Source organism: Enhydra lutris, unplaced genomic scaffold (genome assembly GCF_002288905.1).
Source record: "Enhydra lutris kenyoni isolate GAN:26980312 unplaced genomic scaffold, ASM228890v2 scaffoldscaffold21, whole genome shotgun sequence".
NCBI lineage: Eukaryota > Metazoa > Chordata > Mammalia > Carnivora > Mustelidae > Enhydra > Enhydra lutris.
Window position 1 is genome coordinate 71,636,899 of NW_019154105.1, and position 12,980 is coordinate 71,649,878.

A 12,980-nucleotide genomic window follows, 5' to 3' on the forward strand; every position below is an offset into this window, starting at 1 on the left:
CATTACAGTTAATGATGTCATTAGAATTTCTTAAAAAGACTCATTTTTTTTCAGAGCAGTTTTAGATTTACATCAAAATTGAAAGAAAGGCAGAGGTTTCCCATAGATACCTTGCCCCCCACACATACATAGTCTCCCCCATTGTCAACATCACTCACCAGATTGGTATGTTTCTTACCAAGGAGGACTCTTCACTGACCCATTATAACCACCCAAAGTCCATAGTTTACCCAAGGGTTCACCCATGATGTCACACACTCAGTGGGTTTGGATAAATATAAAATGATCTATATCCATCATTATCATACAGATCATACAAAGTATTCCCACTGCCCTAAAAATCCTCTGTGCTCTGCCTAGTCATTCCTCTCTGCACCCCTAGAAACCACTCATCTTTTTACTGTCTCCATAGTTTTGCCTTTTGCTGAATGTCATATCATTGGAGTCAAACAGTATGTAGCCTGTTCGGGTTAGCTTCCCTCAGTTAGTCATTTGCATTCAAGTTCTTCCATAAGGATTTTGATCATGACAAGTTTTCATCCTGCTGTTCTGCCATTGCAGTCACAATAACCAAATTGAAGAGAGCTAATCTGATGTATGTCAGTTGCTCACTTTTTGCTACGCTCAGAGATATAGCACTGACCCTTGGAGCCAGAGAAAATGTCCCCTTGCCAGCACATAAAGGCAACTCAATTGAATTTCAGAGTCCTGGTGGGCTTCCTTGCTGGAGGCACACAGGTCTCCATAGTCTGCAAGGCTAAGCGGCCACAACTTCCTACCATATTCATACTCTAAGTGGGGCCCCAGGAAGTTGGCATTCTATGGAATAGAGAAGATGGGATGAAGAACCTCAGTGCCACAGCACCTCCCTTTATCTCTGCCGGATTTTAATACCTGCTTATTCTAACAGATAGGTCCCTTTTTTTTTTTTTTTTTAAGTTTTGTTTTTGTTTTTGTTTTTGTTTTTTTACAGAGAGAGAGAGAGATCACAAGTAGGCAGAGAGGCAGGCAGAGAGAGAGGGGGAATCATGACCTGAACCGAAGGCAGAGGTTTAACCCACTGAGCCACCCAGGCACCCAGGTAGGTCCCTTTCAATGAGCGTATATTCTAGAGATGAAGATAAACATAAATAAGGAAACTTATTGCTTTGAAGGCAGATATAGATGCTTGTATTAGAGGGTATATAATAGATAGATTTGAACTAATCTTGAAAGGCAAGAGAAGTTACCTGTAAAAGACACACAAGAGCTAAGGAAAGCATTTCAAGAAGAGAAAACAGCTAGGTAAGAGGTCCCAGTGTGCGAGGGATGTGGCCTAGATAAAAGATTAATACAACTCATATGGCTGGAACAGAAAAATCAAAAGAGCATCACCTGGGTTGACTCAGTCAGTTAAGAATCCAACTCTTGATTTCAGCTCAGGTCATGATCTCAGGGTCCTGCCATGGAGCCCCGTTTGGGGCTCCATGCTCAGCTCAGACTGCTCGGGATTCTTTCTTCCTTCCTCTCTCTCCCTTTCCCTTTCTAAAATAAATAAATAAAACTTCAAAAGAGAGAGAGAGAAAAAAAAAAAAAAAAAACATGGTTCAAGAAGATATTGAAAAAGTATATGGGGTCAGACCATATCCTAGATTTGGGGTTTTGCCCTAAGAACAAAAATATAAAAGTGAGCTACATCAAAGAGATTTACATCAAAAGTGAAAGAAAGGCACAGGTTTCCCATATATACCCTGACTGCCCAGGAGAATATAGGTCATAAAGAAGAAGGAAAGAGAAAAGTTTCATAAGGAAATTGAGTTAACACATCAGTGCTGCTAATGACTCCACTCAGTGCTGCAGTAGCCAGCCCCAGTGATGCGCCATGACTTCTAGCAGGGTCGAGAAAGAGCATTCGGCTCCGCCTTATACTTTCTTGTCATACCTGCCGACATCACACAGTGAGGAAGCCTGGCAGCCATGTGGGAAGACCACGTGTAGGTGTTCCCACAACAGCGCCCCTGAGGTCCCAGCTACAGCCAGCACCAACCTCCAGACACGTGAGGGAGTATATCTCTGGATGACCCTAGTCCTTGGCCTTGGAGCTGCTCCAGTAGATGCTGAGTGGGACAGAGAAAAACTATGTATATAAATCCCCGCCCAAATCGCAAACCCACGAACAAAATGAATATTGACCTTGTTTTAAGCCACTATATTTTGAGTAGTTTGTCAAGCAGCAGTGAATAGTTAGATCAGGTATATATTCCATATGGCACAGCTGCGGATGGAGGGGGCCATCTGACCAGCATCAGACGATGTGGTGGAGAAAGGAACATTTATTCTGTTATGCCACTGGTACTTAGGGGTCTGCCCAATGTGCAAATTTGCATTAGCTACCTTGACTGGTACAGATGGGAATGAAAATCCTCAACAGGGCTTAGCCATGATGAAGTCATCAGTGAACCCAGGAAGAGTTACTTCAGTGGAGAGACGCTTCAGGAAGCCAGAGTTGAGAGGACTGAGTATGAGGACATCAAGGCAGATTTATAGAAACCATTTCCACTAATTTGGTTATGAAGGACAGAACAGGAGGGATAAGGTGGAGTTGGACAGGGATCAAGAATCTAGTGAAGTTTTCATTTATATTGGGAATGTGTAAATAGGGAAGAATTGGGCTCAGAAAAATCCAGCTGAGAGAGGGAAGTTGAAAGAAAGAGAGAAAAAAGCGGGGCAAGGATTGGGGGTGGGGAAGGGAGGAAATTGGATTTAAAGCAGGCAGACAAATTAGTCTTAGAAGAGCCTTTTTTTCTGTTTCCCTAAGAAAAAGGAGGAGCCGAGGAGTACATATATTGATGGGTTTGTTCATTCCATACTAAAATCTAAGACTGCTTTTTCTCTTCAAAGTTGATCAAGCTTATCTCCGGAGAGTGAGATGGAGCAAGGTTCCAAAGTTTGAGAAGTGGCAGCAATAAGGGGCGTGGTGGTGTAGGCTCAGGTACCTGCGATGGTGACTGTTCCTCCCCAGTGTGACTCTAAAACCAGGGCCTCTCTCAACTCTCTGAATGGCTCATTCCCCTCAGTGAGAGACCTTGCTCCTTCACTCACACTCCTCTCTCAGCCTCAAATCACCCACATCTATCCTGTCAAAATACTTCATGCTCCACTCCCCCTCCCATCAACTTCAGTGTAGACATCTTTTTAATCCAGGCAGACAGCCTTTGCACAGCAATTGTCGCCTGAATTTCTGACGGCCAGGAAACACCTTGTGTTATTTATGACCCATCTATTTCTTCATTAGGTTATGGTGTCTTTAAAGAGCAGGTGTCATGCCTTTTTCTTGATATCTCCCACAGTGCCTGGTGTTTAGCAGGTGCACAACTGTCTACTTGATAATGGTGGTGTTTTTAACTCGAAGTTCTTAAACACTTAGAATATTTAGATCTATTCCTCTCATAATTTGTGGAAATGTTACAACTATATTTTTATTCTTATCAGTGGTAACAAGGAGGTAGAAGAGACATCAATAATGAATTGCCTACAAAGACAATTCTGTTTTACTCATGAAAGAAGATGTAATTTCTTCTGTTTGTGAGGTCAAAGCCTGGCTAGCTGTGTGGTAAAGTAGATAAAAATGGGACTCTGAAAACAAAGAGCCCTAAAATGAATTCTCAGATCCAAAATTGCTGGCTATGTTTCTTCAAATACACCATCCTCCACTTTTTTTTTTTTTTTAAGTAGGTTCCACACACATCATGGAACCCAGTGCAGAGCTTGATCTCATGACCCTGAGATCAAGACCCACACAGAGATCAAGAGTCAGATGTTAACCAACTGAGCCACCCAGGTGCCACTCCATTTTCTAATCCATAAAAGGGAGAAATGACTACATATATTTCAGAGTTACTGTGAGAATAACAGAAACAAAGCGATACAAAACAAAACAAAACATGTATGGAGCACCTGGGTGGCTCAGTTGGTTAAGTGACTGCCTTCGGCTGGGGTCAAGTCCTGCACCAGGCTCCCTGCTCAGCGGGAGCCTGCTTTTCCTTGTCCCGCTCCCCTACTTGTGCACTCTCTCTCTCTCTGTCAAATGAATAAATAAAATCTTCTTAGAAATACACAAAATAGCCAGCATTTGGTAGGAACTTAATGAATCATAGCTGTTAGTATTTGTTCAACATCTAATCTCAACATTTAATTGAGAATCAGTATGACTCAAGTCAATGTACAGACTATTACTAAAAAAAAAAAAAAAAGGATTCTCATTTGGATATTTATATTTGCCTCAAGGACATAACAGTTGTGTAAGAAATGAGAAGTTAAGTTTCTTCCAAATGAGAAATTTTACTTATTTAAAACATATTTATTTAGTAAAAACCATATAAATGGTGAAATGATTGTGGCAAGAATTGTTCATTCTGTCACGTTTGTTTGTATTCGTGAAGTGATAAGCTAAACACTTGTTCCCCTTGCACTGTATATGTTTGCTTAATTCAAATTTATATTAGGGTTCTTGTTGAGGAAGCATTGCCCTGAGGCTTCCAGAAAAAATTTACTCAGGAGCACAGCTCTGCAAGTTTTAAGACAGCCTCTGAGATAACTCTGGGCTACGTTTTCATTAAATTCACTCTCAACTCGATAGCCTCTGACCTGCACAGGTTGGTAATGACCATGAAGATAGCTGTCTGGGACATGGTGTTACTAAATGCATTCATATTTCAAAAGTAGACAAAACGAGGTGCAAATTTCCAACAAATTCGCAGTTAGCTAAAGTAATTTAGGGTAGAGGAAAACAGTTTATCCCAATCCTTCTAACCCTATCCACTTGGGATAACAAACTGAGTACTCTTAGAACTTGGCTCTTTAAAAAATAGTCACTTTGGCCAGAAACATGACCATTCTGGTAGCAATAAGCATCTCTAATACCTAAATTGTGGTTTCAAAATATCATTACTTCCTAGAGGGAGGTATCTTAGGTGCAAGGCAGGAAATGTGCTAGAGAAGCCTGCAACATTCTATCACTCCACATAGCAAGAAAGCTATCAGAGAAAATGAGAGTCATACCCAAACAACTAGGGAGCCAAACTAAAGTGGTCCCGCTGGCCAGAGATCGGTTACTTTGAGCTTCAATAAGAGTAAGTAATGCATAGGTTAAAACCTGTAAAATCTTTAAATCCAAAAGTTCACAATGATATATTTTTTAAAATTAATTGGTCAGTTTCAAAGGCTAACAGGGAATCAACTATTTGTTTTGGAAACTAGAAAATGAAGAGAAAGAATCAAGCATTTATTATGGATTTCTTACATGAACTGTGCCACTGGTTAGCCTATTGTAAAGGAGGAAAATATCTCTTTATGAAACTACTCCAGCAAATTAAAAAAAGAATTGCAACATCTAATGAATTAAATCTAGGCCATGTGTATCAATCACTGCTGACATGTCCAAAAGAAAGACTAGCAAAAATATGTTTCTTGGTGAGAGAACATAAAGCCACCTACAGTCTTGCCAAAGAGATCAAGTATCAGTCTGATTAAGACTTTGGATCCAGCTGCCAATGTTAGGAAACATCAAAGACACAAAAATATACAGAGCCTCACCAAGAATATGAAATCAGAAAAACCCAGATGGCCTGAAACTCTACATGTCATATGGCCTTACTTCTTCAACAGATAAGTTACCAACAAATAAAAGGAGTAGAAGAGGAGCCTAGAGATGAAAATACATTTAAAAGATATGTCAAAGTTAAAAAAAAATGGGCAAAGCAAAAATACAGTATGTAAGTATGCATGTTGGGATAATAGAATAACTTTCTAAAACATAAATGATTATCTACTTCTGGGGGTGGGAGTGAATTGTGATTAGGATGGAATACATGGAAGGGTTTTCTGGGGCAACTAGAAAAATTCTACTTTTTGACATGGTTGTTTGGTTTACAATAATCTATCAATCCACATATTTGATATGTGTGGGTTTCTGAATCTGTGTTGTATTTTTTTTTAAGGCCTTTTGAATGCGTATGAATGATAAGAAAGGAAACATTCTCCTACCTTTGGTCCTTGAGCTAAGTGCTCTCAAGAAATACTAGTTTTCAGTTGCCTGGTTGCTTCAGTCGGTGGAGAGTGTGACTCTTGATCTCAGGGTTCTGAGTTTGAGCCCCACATTGGGTGTAGAGATTACTTAAAAATAAAATTAAAAAAAAAAAAAAAAAAAAGAAAAGACATGCAAGTTTTCCCTCAGGATTTTGCAGACTATATATTGCTTGTTCAAATGAGAGATTGAGACCCAGCCTGAGACCTTAGCTGAAGGTGAATTTTTTGAACTGTCAAGCAACAGTTAAAGATAATCCCTAGCAATGGCTTGGTGACCAAACATAATCAACTTGAGAGATGAGCATCTTTTATTCACTCATTCACCTATTTATTTATTTACCTATTTTAGAAGTTTTTAGAATGTCTAGTTTGTTCTATACACTAGAGAGGTAGAGGTAAAAACTCAGTGAATTTGAAAAGATGGACAACAAAATCATGAATTACAACACTGTAATTAATGCTTATATATATGCATATATATAACATGCTTATATATATTATGCATATATAATGCTTATATATATTATGCATATATAATGCTTATATATATTATGCATATATATATACATATATATATATACATAAGTTATATGGAAGCTTTGAAAAGTTGTAACTAATCCCAAATAAGGAATCGAGTGATGGAAGATGGAAGATACTTAGAGAAATTGTTGCTTGAGTTAAACTTTGAGAAATGAGTCCAAGGTAGTCCAGTGGCTGAGGAAGGAAAAGAATTCTGGACAGAAGGAAATTCTGGAGGGAAACCAAGACATGAGAGATGATAGTATATTTGAGGAACTGGACATAGGTCAATCTACCTGAAGATAGGGTGGTAGGGAGAGTAGGGGAATGAGAAAATGTAAGGATAAACAAGGTTTTACAGATAGAAAGAGAGACAAAATGGAACACCCAATAGCGAGTAGGAACTCTGTTTGATGGATAGAAGATGGATGGAAAATAAATGGGTGGAAGAAAATGCCATGCTAAGAAGTTTAAACTTCATCCTAAAGGTTACCTACAACTATGAAGATTTTAAGCATAATGATATGAGCAGATTTGCATTTAAGAAAAATCACTTTGACAAACGTGTGGAATGTTAAGTGGGGCTGAATAGTTGTGGAGAAGAACAAGAGTCCAAGTGAGGAAAAAAAAAATCACAACCTGAACTAAGGCAAGGGCAGTGAGAATGAGAAGGAGGGAATAAATTTGAGACCAATGATAAAATCAAGAGAGGTGGGGGCACCTGGGTGGCTCAGTGGGTTAAGCTGCTGCCTTCGGCTCGGGTCATGATCTCAGAGTCCTGGGATCGAGCCCCGCATCGGGCTCTCTGCTCAGCAGGGAGCCTGCTTCCTCCTCTCTCTCTGCCTGCCTCTCTGCCTGCTTGTGATCTCTCTGTCAAATAAATAAATAAAAAATCTTAAAAAAAAAAAAAATCAAGAGAGGTGATATGGGGAAGGTAGATGAAAAGACAGGTTTATTTTCATGTTTCTGCCTTGAGGTGATATTAACATGACCTTGAAATTATAGAAGGAGAGTGAGAAAAAATATTTAAAATAGATGCAGGATCCAATCAGATGACAATTAAATACTTTACAAGACAAAGAAAGAAACAATCCAATTTATTCAGAGAGGAAAATGAGCTGCAAATGTTGTGAGGGGTTGCAAATTCATCACATATGAGAACTACGTAATGTGTAAGTGGAGTCCAAGGAAAAAACATCAAGCCTGCCCCATCTGGAGGACCCTCGCTTCGCTCCTCGAAGGGTTGGACTGTCAGGTGGTGGCATAAAAAAACAAAAGTTCACCTGCACATTTGCAGTGTAAGACCTCACTTCTAGCCCAGACTGCTTATTGGTATGCAACCTCAGCCGGCTGAGAAGTGAACCCTCAAAATCGCTTGGGGTGGTAACCTCAAAACTGTATGACATTACATAATTATATTCTCAACCCCAGGAAGAGTTGACTTAAGTATCAAAATTATGAAGTAAATAAAATCTACATGTAATATTAACATTTTGCGGTGAAGGGGAAAAATCTGTGCATATTAGATATTTTAGGTTTAAGGGAATTTTTCTTCTTCGATTAATTTTGTAATTCTAATAAAAAATGTGTAAATGGTAGTTGACTTAGATTTGGGGGTTTTACATTACAATTTTACTAGTGTCATAAGCAATACTGGAATGTTTCCAAGAATGTAGAATCTTAGTTCAGCTTATGTGTAAGTTTTATTTTCTAGACTTGTAAGAATTTAAGTACTTGGGAAGGTTTTGTTTGTTAATGAGTCAGATGAAGTATGTTTAAAAGAAATTTAATATAGATATTTAAATGTAGTTTGGAATATTTAAAGAAATTTAAGTAAATGGTTAAAATAAACATAAGTGGTTAAAATTGTCATATTAATAAATATAATAATTAAATGTGTAGACTAGATCAAAAATAAAATATTAAGAAAATCTATCCTCTGAGTAATCTTTTCTAGACCCCCTAATCTATAAGGGCATCAAAAGACAATTACATTGACAGGTGATTGATGGTATTTATCATAGGGGCCTCAGGAGAAAACAATTATGGGTTAAATAGTGAGGTACCTACGGGGTGTGCAACAGAGGCTGTCAGTAGAATACCTTGAGACCTGGATTATATTCCAAATGCTTATTCTTTTAAAAATATGCACTGAAGGGCATCAAGGTGGCTTAGTCATTAAGCGTCTGCCTTCAGCTCAGGTCATGATCAGGGGTCCTGGGATCGAGTCTTGCTTCAGGGCTCCCTGTTCAGCGGGGAGTCTACTTCTTCCTCTGCCGCTCCCCCTCTGCTCATGCACATGGTCTCGCTCTCTCTCCAACAAATAAATAAATAAAATCTTTAAACACACAAAAAAATATGCACTGAATGCCTATCATACCCCATATACCCTGGCATTATGGTAGTGAATGAAATAAACATTATCTGCATGTATTATTGGAGAAGAGAAATGGTGAACATGAAAAAGATAAATATTGCTAAGTATAATAGACAATTAAAATAGAGTGAAATGAAAGACAGTGATGGGGCTATTTTAGATTAGATGGGCAGGAGATATTTATCTAAGGAGGTAAATTTACACTGAAATTCTAATTATCCAAAATGAATCAATCTTCCGATAATAAGAGAAAATGGCACTATTCAGAGAGAAGGGCTAGGGCAAATGCCCTATGGCAGAAAACAGCTCAGTGAATTTGAGGAAAATAAAATAAAAAAGCTCTCTGACTGGTGTCTAGTGGGTAAGGAAAGGGCTAGAAGATAGGTCAGGAAATCTGCAAAGGTCTCATTTGCAGACAAGGTAAGGAGTTTGGATTTCATTTCATGTGTGGTAAGAAAATTTTAGAGAGTTTTGGGCAGAGGAGAAAGATCTAATTTCAATTTTAACAAACATTGTATGAAGAAAGGACGATAAAGGGGCAAGAGGGGAACAGCAAGGCCAGTTACGGGATGTTGAAATAGTACTGCTGGGGGATGATGGTGACTTGGACAAGGTTGATTTAGGATCTGTTCTACAGGCAGAGGCAACAGAACTTGGTGATGGCCAGGGTGAGAGGGATGAAAAAGAAAAAGATAGGAATGAAGAATAACTCATAAGTATTTGGCCTAAGGATATTGGATGAATGTGGTGCTTTTGTGCTGACATGAGAAAGACACAGGGGGCAGTGACTGAACAGGGGGGTCCAAAATTCAATGGTTGGATGGTTGGAAATACAACTCTAGAATTCAGGAAGGTGTCAGGGTTGGACATATAAATTTGGGGATTTGCTATATACCACATGCACATAAATACAACCTGGTTTTTTCTTTTTCTAAAAATGATCACTCAGAAGAGAAGGCATTCCTATATTGAATGTCTCACAGGATGGGGTATAATAACAATTATATCTGACCTTATAAGTTATTATCAAAAGTCAGAGAAAGCCATGAAGAATGTGTAGAATTAATAGAAATATCCATAAGAGTTCGAGAATCCTGAGATGTAAGAACAAAGGATTGTATCAAATTGAAAGATCTTTAAAGTTAAACAGAAAGGTACTTGCATTCCTTATGATCCCAAAGAGTGCTAAAATGGAAAATCCAGTCAAGTGATCCAGCCAAAAAGGACATGCTAACATCCATGAGAACAAAAAAGAGTTGTGCAGCATATAAAACATGAATCAAAAGAACAAAGTTATGTATCTGCTTTGACTTATAGAGTCATTGAGATAGCAGCTATAAATGACGGTCAGTATATCCCATTTTAGTGACTGACAGCTTCATGGCTAGAATGCACATAAACTCAATTAATTAGGATGGTAACTGACTTCCTTAATGAGTATTTATAATTTCTTTAAGATTTATTTATTTATTTATTTATTTGAGAGTGAGAGAGCACAAGAAGAGGGTAGTGGCAGACAAAGAGGGAGAAGCAGTTCCCCACTGAGCAGGGAACCCATTACAGGGCTTGATCCCAGGACCCTAGGATTGTGACCTGAGCCAAAGGCAGATACTTAACCAACTGAGCCACCCAGGTGCCCCTATAATTTATTTTAAGTTGTTGAATATAACCAGTGTAATATAAATTTATGTTAGGTCCAGTCTATATCTAGGAGAGGCCTATATCAGGAATTTACATTTCAAATGAGGTTATCCATCATTTAATTGGAAAGTTCACATTCTTGGGGTGGCTAATAACTGTACTTCAACTTTGCTTAGCGCTTAGCAATAGCTGGGCTTTGATAATCCGCATAATGCATGTAAGAAATAAGCCTCCCATTGGCAAAAATTGGTGATATGCAGGAAAAGTATAGAGCTGTTTAGAATATTCTTTAGATTGTTCGGAATTTTATAAAGACATTTGCCCAACATTTGGTTGAATGAAAATCCAGAGTCCTGTAACCTATATATTTAGGTATAGTACCCTAGACTCGATCCCAAAATCATCTGTCCAGTTGCTGGTTCTGAAGATTCATGGTTGTTAGAATCTAAGATGATAAGCCAAATCCTGATACAAGAATATTGCTGAATTTGCCTTAGGTAAGCCTTGCTGTAAAAGGCTGTTGAACACCAAAAAGAATAGGGCTATGACTTCAAGAGACTTACAGAACAGGTAACATTACTGTGATGTGATTTTTCACTAGAAGACATTGGTGTGGCGGGTAGAATCTAGCCTGACACTTGTTTGCATTATATCCTGATGACAGTAAGTGACAATAAACATTTACAAAAAATAACAAATTGGCTTTAGTCAGTTCATAAAACCCAGACATATTAAATGGGTTTACAGTAAATGACCTCAGTAACTGTCTTCCTAAATAAACACTTTTCAATTCCAATAAGATATAAAACTAAGTTTAAGAAGATTAGAGAACCAAGACTGGAGTATTGCTGTTTTTCTTTTTAAGAAGGAATCTGTGGGGGCGCCTGGGTGGTTCAGTGGGTTAAGCCTCTGCCTTCGGCTCAGGTCATGATCTCAGCGTCCTGGGATCGAGCCCCACATCGGGCTCTCTGCTCAGCAGGGAGCCTGCTTCCCCCTCTCTCTCTGCCTGCCTTTCCGCCTACTTGTGATCTCTCTCTCTGTCAAATAAACAAATTTAAAAAAATGTGTGTATATATATATATATATATATATATACACACATATATATACACACACATATAATATATATATTTTAAAAATGTATATATATATACATGTATCAAATAAATAAATTTTTAAAATATGTATATACTTACATATATATAAAATATGTATATGTATATACACATATATATATACACACATTTTTAAAAATTTGTATATATATAAAAAGAAGGAATCTGCAGGGCAGTTAAGTCACCAACTCTTGATTTCAGCTCCGTCTTGATTTCAGGGCTGTGGTATGGAGGCCTATGCTGGGCTCTGTGTGCAGCATGAGTCTGCTTGAGATGCCCTCTCCCCCCTCCCTCTGCTCCTCTCCTTCCTCTCTCTCTCTCTTTCTTTCTGTAGGACAAATAAATAATTCTTAAAAAAAATAAAGTTTCTGCATATGTGATATACTGTGGTTGTAATGATTACAAAAATTTGACCTATTTGAGTTGACAATTTAAAATCCAGAACTAATTTATATTTTGGGATTTGGAATTTGCATTTTACTACATTATGGTATTGGAATATTTGAAACTAGAATTTCATCATATGTATAAGTTTGATTTGTTAGATTTATACAACTTTTTTAGTACTTGGGAATGTTTGTCTTTTAAAGCCGCATAATGAAAGTAGTACAAAATGAAATGAAATAGATTAAATTTATTTCTTTTTTTTAAAAGATTTTATTTATTTATTTGACAGAAAGAAACAGAGAGAGGGAGGGAACACAAGCAGGGGAAGTGGGAGAGGGAGAAGCAGGCTTCCTGCTCAGCAGGGAGCCCAAAGTGGGCCTCGATCCCAGGACTCTGGGATCATGATCTGAGCTGAAGGCAAACACTTAACGACTGAGCCACTCAGGCACACCATAGATTAAATTTATAAAGGCTGTTTAAAATATTTGAAGATATTTTATGAACTATTAAGCTTAAAAACAGAAACAAACATTTTCAAAAACTCCTTAAAAGAGATTGTTAACATTTGTTATATTTATAAATAGAATGAAGAGATTTAAAAGCTGAACTTTAAGGGACAAAAGGCATTATAATGTAACACAACATATTAAATTAATTGTATTTTTAAGCCATGAATCAACACAATTTCTGTGCAAAGTGACAACAAACAAATCTCAAGGAAACCAAAAACTCAGGTTAGCAGATAACTCTATTTGAAAATCAAAGTAATATTTAGGAAAATTGATCTTTTGTCCGGACACAAAGGACTTCAATTAATGCTAGCTTTACATGCTGGCAGAAGCCACCTTTCATAAGACACAGGCCTTAGAAATAAA